This window comes from Sylvia atricapilla, chromosome 1 (genome assembly GCF_009819655.1).
Source record: "Sylvia atricapilla isolate bSylAtr1 chromosome 1, bSylAtr1.pri, whole genome shotgun sequence".
In the NCBI taxonomy this organism is placed as follows: domain Eukaryota; kingdom Metazoa; phylum Chordata; class Aves; order Passeriformes; family Sylviidae; genus Sylvia; species Sylvia atricapilla.
In genome coordinates this window covers 80,587,884-80,599,974 of record NC_089140.1, presented here as the reverse complement: position 1 = coordinate 80,599,974, position 12,091 = coordinate 80,587,884, and positions in this window count along the sequence as shown.

Here is a 12,091-nt window from a genome sequence, read left to right as displayed (position 1 = left end):
GTGCACATAATTACTGCTTTCCTCAAGGGCCTGTGCCAATGCTAAGCTTCTATGCTTGCAGAAGAATTATATAGGTGTCACTATGATACTATAGGACAGAATGTAATTTTCAGATACTGTTTTTAAATTGTTGGAAGTAAAGTAAAAGGAAGGCAAAAATCAAAAATTAAAACAAATAAATAAGTTGAGATTTGTAGAATCAAGCACCTAAATGAGGAGATGCCACGAAGTTTGTAAGTGGTACTTCAGTTTTGTGGAACAGTATGATAGTTTCTTTGGCAACTGTAAGGCAGCATGCATTTTTCCAGCTAGTGGCAGTGCCATAATATTAGTAACAATCACAGCATCACAGAAGAATTAAGGATGGAAAAGACCCTGAAGATCATCAAGTTGAGCCATCAACTTAGCACTGCCCATGGAAGTGTTCAAAAATGTGTGGATATAGCACTTGAGGATATGGTTTAATAGTTCGCTCTGGGCAATCTGTGCCAATCCTTTACAACCTCTTCCATGAAGACATTTTTCCTAATATCCAGTGTAAACTCCTCCAGCAGAACTTGAGGCTGTTTCTTCTCCTCGTGTTACTTGTTACCTGGGAGAAGAGACTGACACCCACCTGGCTACAGCCATCTTTCACGTGTACTTGTAGAGAGGGATAAGGTTTGCCCTGAGCCTCTTTTTCCCCAGGGCTAAGCAATGTCCTGCTCTATTATGCCAATGTGCAAGAAATAGAGAGGCATTCTTAATGGCAGGCAGTAAAATGCCAGGATTTTTCAGTCACTTAGTCATTTCCAGCAGGCCGGTTGTTTGTACCAGCATGCACAAATGGCAGCCACAGTGGGAAACTTCATCGGAAAACAGGCAGCGTTTTTACAAAAAGTTGGCTGTGGAGTCACTTCCTTTGCCAATTCAGCCACGCCTGGTGCTGACACACTTTCCCCAGAGACTGTAGCAAAGGCAAGTTCCTACTGGAAAACGAGTGAATGACAGCATCATAAGGCACTGAAACGTAGCAGCACACTGAGGGGAGAATAAATAAAACATGTTGTTTAGGATATTTCATGTTTTAACGTGTTTTGAAGACTGCTGGATGTTTTAGAAGGTGAGTATTTTTGTGGAGGATTCCACCATACACATCTTCAGTTCATGGGTAGGAGCTGGTAATAGACACCTTAAGTCTCTGTGACATTATCCAGCGCAACCAAGAAAGAGAACTCTCCAGCTACTACTAATTTTAACTAAAATAGCAAGCAGAAAGAAGCTATGTCTTTTGTGGTGATGGTGCAGCCAAAAAAAAAAAAAAAAAAAAAAAAAAAAAAAGCCATCCAAAAATAGGAAAAAGCCCTTTACAAATCCCAAAGTTAAAAGTTAAAAAAAACAACCTGAAGAGAATAGTTAGAAAAGTATGCAAAAGCATGCATAGAACAGCTATTTTCAGTGGCAGTTGGGCATTCACAGCACTTTTGACAGTAATACCAGGTTCTTATTTTTTGTACTTTATAGCCCAAAGTATGTTCAGTAACCAGCCTTTTTTAAAAATAAACAGTCTGTTGAACTATGATTAGGACACCATTTTTGTCAGTTTTGAAAATGCTCACCAGTGCTAAACAGATGGCTGTAGTTTTGGTGCTTTCACTTGAGGCCTTGCAGCAAAATTTTGTGTTCTTTCTGAAAATACTGACACACATAGAAAAGCAATTTTTGGGTTCAAGTCAACGGGAAATTATAATAGTGTAACCTAGGGTCACTCAGCATTTAAAAGGCAGCTAATTGCTTTGCCACACGACTTCTGTCATTTCCAGCACAAATATGCACATGCATGCTGTAAATCCTGAGAAGTATGATAATCTGCTCTGTTTAACTACAGGTAGGCAAAACTCTTTCAGTTAACAGGGTTTTGCCAATTTATAGACAAGCATCAAGTCAATGAAAGCTACCAGCTGATTCTGATAATGCATCCAAGCAAGATAGCTTTGCCTGAAAGGAGGTAGTTGCTTTGAAATTTTGATTGTTTTATTTCAACAATATTTTTAAACATTAAAAAACATGGGGAAATGAAATTATTTTCTCTTTTCATCTGCTTATTTTTCTTTTTTCCCCCCACCAGTTAATAACAGTATCAGTTATCCACAGTTCTAATTCTTTGTGACATTTTTAGTGTGCCATAATTTCTGAGAAATGATAGAACAAACCAAAGGGTTTACTTAGGAAGTTGATCCTTCACTTTGACTTTTTGAGTTTGCAGATCTTTATTTGTATATGTTACCACCTGCAACTTAAAAGAATGGGCTTAGTCTGGTGCAGCCAGTTGGGAAAATTCCTTGCTTTTTTACTTATGTGGAAATATGTAAAGCCTTTAGCAAAAGTCAAATAATATCATTTTAGTTCTGTCTCACTTCTATGCCAGACTGAGAAAAGGGTGCTGGGTTTAGGACTATGATTTGTTAGAAAATTTTCAGAGATTGTGTGGGCTGCCACCCAAGAAGGTGATTTTATTATAATGTGCAGACCTGGGAAAATAGTTAGTAGAACAAGCAAATAAATATGGGGCAAGGAGTCATTTGCTTTAGTAGTGATCTTCCCTTACGAATTGTCACTGCATTGATTCATTAAAGTCACTTGGGTTGCAATGTTTGCTGGTTTCTTTGTATCGTGACAATCTGATTAATTCCGTGTTGTTACTCTAACTGTACTGGTATTCTGATGAAGAACTTTAATTTATTTGATTGCTTGATTTACTAATTCAGTTTTCCAGGAAAACCTATATATTTTTTTTTCTTTTTTTTTTTTCTTTAAAAATTAGAATAAGTTAGAATTAGAATAAGTTCCCATTGGGTCAAACATAAATTTGTTGAGTGTTAAAAGTTTCTGAATTGAATCACAATGTAATTTTAAGACTCAAATGCTCTTTTTTCTTAGTGTTTTATTAGATTTCCTTGGAAATATTTCTGATAAAAAGTGTATTACAAGTCTATCTCATGAGAAAGGTAGAATGATGATGTTTTCAGAAAGAAATGTTGCAATGTTACATTGCCACTCTTATATTATATTGTCATGAAGTCAGACTTCTGAGCTGTTATCAAATATTAAATCAGCATGAAAAGCAATTTCTCAGTATGATGGATTACTACTGAGATATGAATCAAATTCAGTAGGCTTGTAGCAAATTAGGAAATTATTCTGTATGCCTTTTTCACAAAAGCAGTCTGTTACCCTGTTAATATCTATCTTAGCTACAATGACTGCTTTTTACATTTGCTCCTCCCCACTCTACAATATTGTTTTAGCTGTTAAGTTTTAGACATGGTGCACGTTAGTGTCACATAATTTGTTGTAGAACAGGTTGCTGTTTGCCATACAGCTGAAGTAAAATTTTATATTGAGTTCACATGAGAATTCTTTAAGGAAGACCCAGTGGAAAGAGCTTTCACAGTATATCCTTGCATTAAGCTAAAATTTATTGCTTTTCATTAAATGGAAATAAAATTATATATAAATGGCTTTACCACTATATACTAAAAGGAAAATAAAGAGAATAAATGTCTATGAGTTTCCAGAGGCTTTGCCTTGCAAAAGACTAGTTCTTCCTCCAATGCAGTGCACTGCAGTTTTGCTTCAAAACACAACTCATGGTGATACTTCCACAGAAGTATTCTGATATGGAAGATTAACAAAGCAATTTATAGATTCGGTGGAAGAAAGGTAGAAAAGGGGGAGAAGCCAGGGAGAAGAAGAAAGGGAGAGGGGAGGAGAAGAAAAGAAGGAATGTATGGAGGGATATATCTACTTCAACAGAAAAAGTAAATTTCATCTTGTGGAGGTTTTTTATCCAAAGAGATCAATATTCTCCATAAAGGCCATAATTTTCATTATCCACTGCTTTAGAATGTCTAAGCAAAAGTACAGAAAATTTAGTCGCCAAAGCTGAACTAGTGGCAGAGATGAAAACAGAAGCCAGCTCCCTTGGGGCATAGTTCTCTCTCCATTGTCTCATTAGTCTGGGATTACTAAAGGAACAGTGTGTTTTCATCATGATAGAAAATGGGCACATTAGTGCTGCCCAGTTAGAGCAGATCTTGTTCTTCTAGCTCTGTAGAGACAAGGCTTTTCTCCACTTGAGATAAATGTGCAGAGCCTCTTGCAGTTTCAGACTTTCATCATAGCCTCAAGATCCCTGTGAGTGGGGGCTGTGATTGCTCCTGGGAGTTACTGATGTTCATACCAAATGAGGCTCAAAAGCATTAGATGTTGCAGTCTGCAAATGGGTCTTACCCACTCCTCTCTTTCTTTCCCGTCCCATTCTGTCTTACTGATTTGGACCTATGCAAGCTGTGCTTTTTCAAGAAAGGAAATCATTAATGCTGGTTCAGAAGTGAAAAATGAATAAAGTAAAGCTAATTTAGCTTCTTAGTGTTTACAAACACGTTGGATTTGGTGGGGGGGGGGGTTCTGCATTTTATTTCTGAAAACAGTTAACATCAGAGTGTGTGGGGGTTTTGTGGTTGTGATGGAAACTGAGAACCTGGCTAACTGCAAGCCATGCAGTAAGCACTCAGTACAGAACCGATGGTTGCTTACTGTCCGTATTTCATATTTGAAGTCAGACACCATGGTAAATAACATCAAACTTCATTGATTTCAGTATCTTCAGGTTCTTCCTAATCTTTCACAGAAACTTTCTTGGCTTCAGAGGGAGTTTTGTATGTACACAAGTAAGTTGCTGCTAGCTTCTAGGAAATAACTTCTTAAGACTGTAGGTTTGACTGCTACAGGTACCAAAAAGCTGCCATTAGCACAACCTCATCATAGGTCAGCACCTTTCAGTACCTGACAGTGTGATGTCTTTTAGCTTAGATAGAAACAGCCACTCCTGAGGCAGGAGTGAAGATGATACTCAGCTTCCCACAGCACCAATACCTGACAGAGGCTTTGCCTGGCTCTTCTTCATCTTCTGGTACAGCCAGACCTATTCTAAAGGACACTTTTTCTCCTGAAAGAGCCTTAGTGCCTTGGTTTCAGACCTAAGATTTCTGTTAACTTTGCAGCAAACATATCAATTGCAAAGTTCTGGTCTTTACACTCTGTATTATTTATTTATGTTCCTTCCAGAGAACATTAAGTAATATACAACAAGAAATTATATATTGTGGTGTATATTTAGTCCAAATGTGTCTTTGTCTAGAGTAATGTAGTCATTTTTTAATCTTTGAACTGATCTGAACACATACCTCAATTGTAAATCTACCCAATAATTTTCCTTAGAAACACTACTTTATGTTTCAGAGAACTAATTGCTCAACAGCAAAATCCCTTTTCAGTTGAATTCTAGATGCCAGATTTTCAACCATAATTCTTCACTCTTATTAGAAGGAGTCTCAGTGTGTCAACATTCTTATTGATGTTTTCAGCTGAATGCTTTGTTATAAACTGAGCATAATTAAATGTAAGTAGACTGGTATTTCATCACAGCTCAAGGGTATAAGGCTAACACATTTTTTCTCCTGTTATCTCTCCAGTCCTCTTTCTTCTTACATGAAAAGAATGCAAAGTATCAGCATTCTTTAAGGTTGGGAAGTTTTATGACCTCTCCTTGGGAAGCTGCAGCATCTGAATGATGGTGGAAAGGCTGTTTTGCTTTTTGCTTGTGTCCCAGAATTACTTCAATTTTAATGAGTATATTTTCAAAGTACTTGCTGGGTGAGAGCTAAAGGTTATAAGATGTTTTTAAAGTATGTATCTATATTTTTTCTTTGCACAAAGATTCAGTTTGTTTAGCAGTTTTCATTTTTTTTCCTGCTGTCCAGATTATATAATTTAAATTCTTCTTTATTTTTCTTTATTTTTGTTGTTGCTAGTATTACAATTTTTTATACTTTCCACAGAAATCTAGTTTTATGTTCACCAATTATCCTGTGTTAAGAATTTATCAAAATATCATTAGACTGTTTTTCATGCTTGTGCTATGTCAGTCTGGGATGGAGGTAGTTCTCATCATAATTGTCCTTATGGTCCTGTGTTTTGGATTTGTAAGCAAAGCAGTGTTTAGGCTGTTGCTGAGCAGTGCTTGCACAGCATCAAGGCTTTCGCTATTTCCCTCTCTGTGCCCCTCAGTAAGTGGGACAGAGGGAGGTGAGTGGATGTGTGGGTGCTTGGCTGTTGGCCCAGGTCGTCCCACCCGAGTCCCAGCTTCACTGTGACTTAGGAGTGTTTGTGCCAAACATGACCACCCTGTCAGGTACTTAAAGGTGCTGACCTGTGATAAACCTGTGTTAATGGCAGCTCCTTAGCACTTGTAGCTGTGCTAAGTTTACAAACCTAAAGTCCTACATGGCTTCCAGGAAAATTTGTTCCCCAGCTTCTCCATACAGGGCTGAGTGACCTGTTTCCTCCAGATCTTCCTTCTTGCCCCGTTTAAAGAGGGATGTGGAATTTACTTTCTTCTGTCTTCAGAAACCTATTTGTGATTGCCACACCCTTTTAAAAGTGATAAAGAACTTGAAATGACAGCAGATAGCTGTCCCAGCTCTGCTGAATGCACCCCATCAAGTCTCATATTCTGGCTTAAGTGATCCTTAGCTCTGCTAGTTACCCTTTACCATGGGTAATGCTTCAGTTGCACTGACCATTATTAAGTTCCTGGCATACCTGAGAGAAGAACATGTCCTTAAAAACTGAGGCAAAAAGAGCATTAAGTACCTCACCTTCTGTATATCCTTTGTCAGTCCCTGCCACCACATTTTTGTGTAGTACTGTTGTTTCTTCCCTCCCTTTCCAGCTAAAACCTGAGGACAATAAGATTCCAGAGGCTTTCCACTTCCCATTTCACTGCCTGTACTGTACTGTGATGAATTACCAGAGGCAGTACCAGCCACCAGGCAACACACTGACATTACTTTCTTGAAGAAATACTGTCCCTGGGTCTTGAATCCCAGCAAAATCGGAATCATGATGTTGGTCTGGTAATAGCTGAACTACCAATTTGGTGTTACAATTTGCAAGCCATGTTACAAGGCCATGGGGAAGAATGTCTGATACTGCCAGGTCAAGAAAAATGTGTATCAACAAGCACATTGAGGGTCACCACCATCATTTATGGACACTGTGCAAGAGTAAGAGGTGGGCTGAATGGATCCTTCTGAATTCATCACATTCTTTTGTCAATATCTGTCCTAGAGGACTAAGGGGACCCAAAGTCCTCTTTTCAGAAACCTCATTTATTATTTTTATAGGCCATTTCTTTCCAATTCCACTGATTTAAAATTCTCACCTGTTACAGTATTCCTGGTTTCCCTTGAAGGACAAGTCTGCTAGAAATATTGTCTTTTAGGGTCATCCTGAAACAGCGTCAAGTTTACACAGGTTACCTGGGGAAGTTCTGCCTCCCGAAACTACCTCATCCTTTTATCCAGAGGTTAGTGCTTCTTCCTTGCCCTTATCATCTTACTCCTTAATGATCCTGCTTGCCCTCTTCCATGGCACAAACTTATCTTGGTTTCGAAACCTGTGTCTAACACAACAGTTTGAGAGTTTATAACCCTAAAAGACAGTGCTCTGCACTGAAACTGAACTGCACTTCTGCTGTCATTAGCAGCAACCACAAGTCATGTTCGTGCTACTGTCCCATCCATCAGTTAATTCCTGTTTAAATTCAATCGCAGGTTAAAAGTGCATTCCTCAAAACCGTCTATTATTAGGCATGCCTCTGCTTCTGTAATGGTTGTTGTTGCCTCTGGCCTTTCCCTTCTGTGCTCTATTGCTGTCTATTTCCAATGCAACAATGAAAATAGCTCCATGTGGTCCCCTTTCATATGTCTTTGCAGAAGATTAGCCAGTCCTCCCTGTTGCTACAAGTTCCAAACACCTGGTGAAAATCCCTTCACCAACAGGTTGTTCCGGAATAAATGCCCTGTTTCTTTGCTCTTTTCAGCCCCATATGTCAGTTAAATGCATGTTGTTTTGCCTGCTTTTGTTCACATAACTCTTGGATTTTGGAGACAATCCTGGAGTAAAGCTCTGCTGCATCAAACTCACCCTCAGCAAATGAAATATATATGATAACAATATAGCTGCTTTTTAGTCTCACAGCCATTTATCATACCTCATGAGTTCCAAGTCTGTAAGGAAAAAAACCCCTCACCAATATTAAAAATACCAAACAAAAAATGTCACATGATGCCTTGTCCCATGGGCATTTCTCCTGTCCCTTCAGCTTTGCAAATGCTGAAAATCCAGCAAAGGAAACCTATGCCTGGGGAGGCTTGATCTGTTCCTGCCGTGGCTCTGAGGTTCTGTGTGAGAGCCTGCATGCTGCTCTGCCCACAATTAGCTGCATCATGGACCTGAAGTGAATCAAACCCTGTGCTACACATGTAAGTGTCAGCTGGGGAGACTCTTCAGACATTCCGTGCCTGACTTAGCCTGTGGGGTAGAACTCAGTTGCATCAGGGATTGTATCTGATAGGCAGATGTGGCATAGTCCATTTTTATGTTTGTATAAACCATGGAGAAGCCTTAGATGAAATGAAACTTTCTGATTAAAGTAATAACTGACTTCCAGAGGTATTTTCAGTTTTGATCAGGTAGGAAGAGAAGTGTGTCCGCTGGTGATAAACTCATTAACCACTTGCTAATACTCAAGCTAATGAGATGACGGTGTCTGGTTTGCCAAAAAGAAAGCAACATTTTCAAAGGGGCATGGGAAATTAATACTCAAGGAAAAGGTCCAAAGTGAAGGATGGCTTTTATTTAAGAAGTGAAAGTTAAAAATTTTGTGGGAAGATGTGAGAAAACCACTGAGGTTGGAAAGATAATGGTATGGAAGTTCTAGGGAAAGGTGCTTTTGCTACTCCCCGTATGGAATGCAGTCAGCATGTCTGACCTCCCCCACACAATACAATCCAAGAGGGACTAAGCTGAGGATGGAGCAGACTGGAGCCAACATTGCCAGGCTCTGCCAAAACCCTTGCAGAGGACAGAACTCAGTGATGCTTTTTCAACTGAACAACACAGCAGCTGAAAACCAGGGGAGATAAAGGAAGATGTCCCATCCCAAGGTTGTCTCAGGTACTATCCTGAGATATCCACCCCCATGATACCACCACCACTCACTAGTGAGATGTATGACTAAAGTCACCCAAAGTCCACCTAAATGTAAAGAAATGGTGTGGAGAGGGAAGTGGGGGAAACTCCAGCTGAGATCAGTTGAGGGGCTGAACCAGTCTTCTCTCCCATAGAGATGCTTTTCTAGTAAAGGGCTGTGTTCTCTGCATGCTAAATTATCATCTTGAGCCAGCTTTTACAGGGGATTAGAGCTGCTTTGTATGTTGCTTTTAATTACTACATAACTTTGAGTATATATTTGCAGTCAGGTACTATCAGCAGCAATTTTAGAGCCTTAAATTCTCACAATTTCATTTATTAAGAGTATTATTCTATGAACTGTTAATGTGAATATTTCAAGGGCAGCCACTCACAGTGGGTAAAGGTATGGAGATCCATGAGGGGTTTCTCTGGTGTGTGACCCTGAACAAGTCAGTCTCTGATCCTAGTGAGCTGCTCACTGAAGGGTACCCCTAACAGGATGCTGACAGGCTGGCGGGGCACAAGGCTCTGAGCATTCCTGGGTCTTGGCTTTCCTTAACTAATCAGACACAAAGGGTTTGAGTAAATCTGTCTTTTTCATCTGATAGAAAAGAAATTTGTTTTTAAATACATCCCTAAAATGTGTTTAAATGAACATATTATGAAAGGTAACATTCTTTCCTCAGCCGAGATCCCCTTCCATGATCTCAGCCTGAGGATGTTTTCAGATTTTTCAAGACTGAATCCTCTGTCAAGAGGATGTGAATTTCTACAGTCTTAGCGGCCTCATAATGGGTGAAAAGAAACTTTAGAGTCAACATAAATAATGACTGAAGATCTTATTTCCTTTTGGCACTTTGACTTCAGAAAATTCTGCGAGCACCTATTTAAAATTCTGTAAGCAAGCATCATTTTGCCTTTTAGTTTAGGCTTCAATTAAGGGTGATTTCAAGGTAAATAACTAACGACTTAATCCCATAGGTGCAGCTAACCTTAGAACCAGTTTAGTGCAATACCCAGAAGCCTGTACTTTCCCCCTCCCTCCCCCCCATTTTAGAGCTTGTCAGATGGGGATTTAAGTGGAAGAAACGTTGTCTGGTGACTTGAGCTAGTCAGGAAAGCAGCAGAATAGTGGAGAATATTTAACCTAAGAATTCTGCAAGTTTCGATGTCAAAGCATTTCCTAACACTGAATGAAAAGATTTTTTAAAATGTCGAGTTTCATAAAATGAAAGGCATGCAGCACTGTGAAAAGCAGTAGGAAAATGGTCTGTTATAAATATTTGAACTCTTGGTGAGGTATCTTTTCTCCTTTGTCCTCCCTGGTATAGCTAAAACTAACATCTCTATTGAGCTTAAAGAACCAGGTCAATCAACTATTGAACACAGAGTGTTTGTCGCCTAGGGAAATGAATAATTAATGTAGCCTCACTAATCTGATATCAAAGGGAAGGAAATGTAATAGCAAATAGGCCTATGTGTAAGGGAAAAAAAAGGAAATAGCAACATCCTATCAGCTCTGCTTAAGTGATTCACTCACATGAACCTGAGCTGAGGGTGCAAACTGAAATGCTTAGTGAAAATAGGCTGACTGAAAAACCAGAATAATTTCTTTTGCTGGGAAGAAAAGTGAGATGAAGGAAGAAAAGGTTTCTGAGCCTGTTCAAAAGAAGGCAAGGAAAGTATTTTCGGCTGAAGATTTTGGACTTAGAGATGAAATCACTGCTGCTAAGCTTGGCTATTCTCTAAGGTAATGAAAGATTCAGCCTGCTTGTATTTCTGTAGCTTCTTCAGTATATCCTGCCTCTGAATGTAACTTAACCAAATCTAGAGGTAGAAATCCATTTCATTTTCTATTCACTGTCAGAATATTTCTTTTTAATGCTTCTTTCTCTATTAAGAGGTAAGAATGTGTTGGGGGGATGGTGGGAGGGATATATTCTGAAGATATTCCTAGAAGCTTGGTTAAATTTTTGAAAGGCGATGCTGTAGTCCAAATGTTCAAAATTGTTTTAGAGCCAGTACAATTCACAGAGAAAGTGTGGAAAAAGAAGGGTAAAAAAGGAAACAGGAGCTGGTGAACAGGAAGTGTAACCACAAGAACATTTCTTGAGATTGTTGAGGTCCCCAGAAGCTGCAGTGAAATTATTCAAGTTTCTGTTTTATGAAACAGCTGAAAAACTAAGCTTGCAATCAGAAGTGTGGAAAGGATGGGGAACTCAGAGTATAGCGGGACGAATACTCTAGGGGACTGTATACATTTTTTTTCTTATCTTGCTGTGTATATTTTAAAGCCTTTTCTCCATGAGAAAGTTGCACCAGTCTCTTTAGGTGTGCAGTTTTAAATAATTACGATAGACATTCCCAATTAACCTGAAACCGATTTCTTTTCTCTTTAATTCAGGACAATGAAACATTTGCATAAACTGTATCAAGTAAGAAGGTCTACACAAGAACCTACATTTGCTAAACAAAATTGGTTTAGAACTTGGTTTAAATTGAATAATGTATTTTTCTGCTGTGAGAAGGCTTCCTGCGTGTGTATGGTCCACATCAGAGGCAAGCCTGATATAAGTATTTCTCAGCTGTTGAGAGACAACTGAGGATTCACGGCTTTTCAGAGAAGTACTTTAAAAAAGAAGGTGGAAATAATAAAATTTGTCTGTCTCATAAAAACAGCAACAAAAAAGTCAAATACCAGCACCTCAAACAAACAGGAAATTCATATACAGCACAAAATCAGACCACAAAATCAGAAATAAAATACATTGAAAGACAGAAGAGCCTGTTCACCAAGCAGCTTTAAGGAAAGCAGGATCATTCATAGAGTCAGAGGAGCATCACATTTAGCTTGATGAAGGAACCAGTTGACAAATTCAGAGAATTCAAGATATGTCATGTTTAACACCCTGAAAAGTGAAAAAAGCGTTAGTGACACATCTTTGTTTTTAACAGATTGAAGCTAAGTCAGAAAGGCTGCTGTGTTTGCACGTCATAGGCAAAGAGCACA